Raw genomic sequence first — 3,249 nt, forward strand, 5'->3', positions numbered from 1 at the left:
TTTTGGGTGTTTTGTCGTTTCTGTCACGATGTATCAAAGAAGGAATCGGGATCTCATGTTGTTTCTCGTCATCTACTCTCCGAGTAACAAGAGGACTATTTGTGTACGGGTAAAATCGGGCTCACGGTACACCCTGGTCTCTGATAGGGTAAATCTAGCTTAAAACATTATAATGAAGAACCGGAATCAAAACAAGGGTCTCATCGAGTCAGAGTCCGGGGACATGATGCCCGCCCTCGAGAATATCGGGATCATGATCCGGGATCGGTCCTAATCCCGAACGACTTCGGGGAACATTGTCGGACAATCAAGCACGATCAACAGAAAGCTGTGATCCGCGATCGACCGGACAGTGGATCTCGACACGTATCGACAAAGAACTGGCAATCAATTAAAACAGAAGATTTTTTTACCTTTTATGTAACTGTACCTAGAGTAGGATTCCTCTGCTATATAAAAAGTGTATGATAATTCAATAGGCACTTTTGTAACACACATTCCAAAGCAATACATTATTATTTTACTATTATCAAAGTTTTTTTTCTTGTTCATGAATATTGGCCACTGTGAGCCCGGATCGAGGGTGGATGTTACATTAAGGCTAGATTCATTCTCCTTACGTGGTTTGAATCTACTATACCTTTACGTGTTCATTCTGATTTAATTTATCGTTTTTGTATCAAACTAATCCGCGTACCCTTAAAATCACGTACAAATTTAATTCTTATCTGATTTTGAGGGTATACAAGATTTTCACTTTTACTTGTTTTCTTTCGCATATCAAGAGAAAAATAATTTATTTTTCTGTTTTGCCCTTAGCATTAATTACTTATTCCAAACTATTTTCCAAATTCATTAAAACTATACACCAATTAATATGGGTATTATGGTAAATCAAATAATTTATTTATTATTTCTTAAGGGGTGTGCAAAGTCAATAATGGACAAGTAAAAGTGAACGGAGTGAGTACATTTTAGAAGCTTCGCATATGTATCGGGAGTATTTTTTTTGGTAGTATATATAAGTAGGAGGAAGGGAGGAAGGGTAAGCAAAGGGCTGGTGATCAGTAGTATACCACCAAAGGATGTGGTGCAGTGGATGGGACTGCTCCTCCCTTAACCAGAGGTCTCGAGTTCGAGCCTTGGGTATGGAAAAATCCTTGGTAGGGAGCGCTTTCCCCCGAAAGGTACCCTACGCGGCGCGAATCCTGATATAGTCGGGCTCCAATGCGGGTACCGAACACCGGGTGGGCAACCAAAAAAAAAGGTGATCAGTAGTATTGTACTACAACTAAACACTTTAGGATAGACTTACAAGTGAGCATCCATCTAATTTTTGCACGTAAAACAAAATTTACATGAGCACTTCTTTGGGAATCGCATTTTTCTTTGGGAATCACCTAATTTCAATTTTGAAACTCTAAGTGAGATATCTATTTAATACTCCCTCCGGACAAAAATAAGTGATTTTTTGGATATTTTCAAGAAATTCACCTTTTAGCATTAATTAGTAATGGAATTGACCATATTAACCTTTACTATCTCATATAAACACTCCTAACACACATTCCAACACTATTTACTCCAAGGACAATGTAGGAAAAAAATAATTAATTCATTCTTGAAATCTGAAAAAATCACTTATTTTGGACCACAAGAAAAAGGCCAAAAAATCACTTATTTTGGACCGGAGGGAGTATTAAGAAAACGATCGAACAAATACAGAACTTGAGTCATATCTCACTTGGCTTAATATAGGGGAAACAGGAAATGAATGTAGAATTAAGAACAACTAGCAAAAATTGAAAAGAAAAAAAAGACGCTGAAGTAGGATTTATAGACGGGAAACTTACACAAATGTCCCAAATAAATCTCAACTTACCAACCTCTAACCATTAGTCATAGACTTACCAAAACTAGCCAACAAAAATTGAAAACCAAATAATAGGGTTCTTTCTCTCAAAGAATCACATGCAAAAATCACCTTCCATATTTTTAAGCGTGATTAGCAACATTAGATACAAGACGAAAAGGAAATTTCATGGACGGAGTAGCAAATAAGGTGATGAAATACAAAAATCTATACAATATTCTAAAAATCTAAACAAAAAAGGAACTTTTTCAATGGGTATAGTTGAAATTCATTGAAAATATATAGATAAGTCAATACACAAAATTTGAGGAAGATTGGAGGTGATTTGGACTGGTTTTGTATCAAAATTCGTAATTAAATCGAGTTCAAAAAAGTCTTCTGCGACACATGTATCAAACATGTATCACGCATGTATCACACACACAGGTATACATGGATATACATGTGATACACAATTGATACAAATATGATACATATGTGATACACAAATGATAAACAATGTGATACACATATCATTTTTTTTCATGTTCAGCTTTTACTTCGAATTTTCAATTCAAACCACCTCAAAACTTCACCAAATCATCTCAAAACTGAGATTCAAGCTCCTTAAGTTGTGCCCAATCTATTCTAATAACACCCACTCAAAACAAAGCAAAAATTTGATATTTTTTTGCTACAAATACCTAATTGGCTAATTTGGCTAATATTAGTAATATTTTATCAATTGGCCAATTTTTATAATGAGCTACTTATAAATGGACATAACTGGTAATTTCCCTTCATATACACCCTTATAATCCAGCGTTACAGTGTAGAAAAAAGAAAAATGTGTGGTCAGTCTATATATCAAGACTCGAGGGAAAGAGAGATTGTTTACAAAATGATTTACTAAGCTCTACTTCGAAGAGATGTTAGTTAAAAACAAGATATGTGATAAAAAGTGGCATACAATGTTAGACAGAGATTAATATAAGTAAAACGGAAAAGGGTTCAAAATGCGCCTAAATTATTGGAAAAGATATAAAAATACCGTTTATTCATCTATCGGACTAAAAATACCCCTCCATCCACCTTTTTGGTTCACTTATGCCTTTGACCGTTAAGCCAATGCTAAATTAAAAATAATTACTTAAAAAAATATTTTTCAAAATATTTTTATTTTTTTAAACTAGTGCACCAGTAGTCCACTAATTTAGTAAAGTCTTTTTTTTTTCTTTCAGATTTTACAAAAAAATATTATTTTTTTCTTTTTTTCAGTATTTTAAAGCATCTTTTTTGTAAAAACTGGAAAAAAAAATTTCAACAAAATATTTTCGTTTTTGAAAAATATTTTTTTCTTTATTTTTTTCAATTTTTTTTTAAAAATATCAGTTTTT

The sequence above is a fragment of the Nicotiana attenuata genome, unplaced genomic scaffold (genome assembly GCF_001879085.1).
Source record: "Nicotiana attenuata strain UT unplaced genomic scaffold, NIATTr2, whole genome shotgun sequence".
In the NCBI taxonomy this organism is placed as follows: Eukaryota; Viridiplantae; Streptophyta; class Magnoliopsida; order Solanales; family Solanaceae; genus Nicotiana; species Nicotiana attenuata.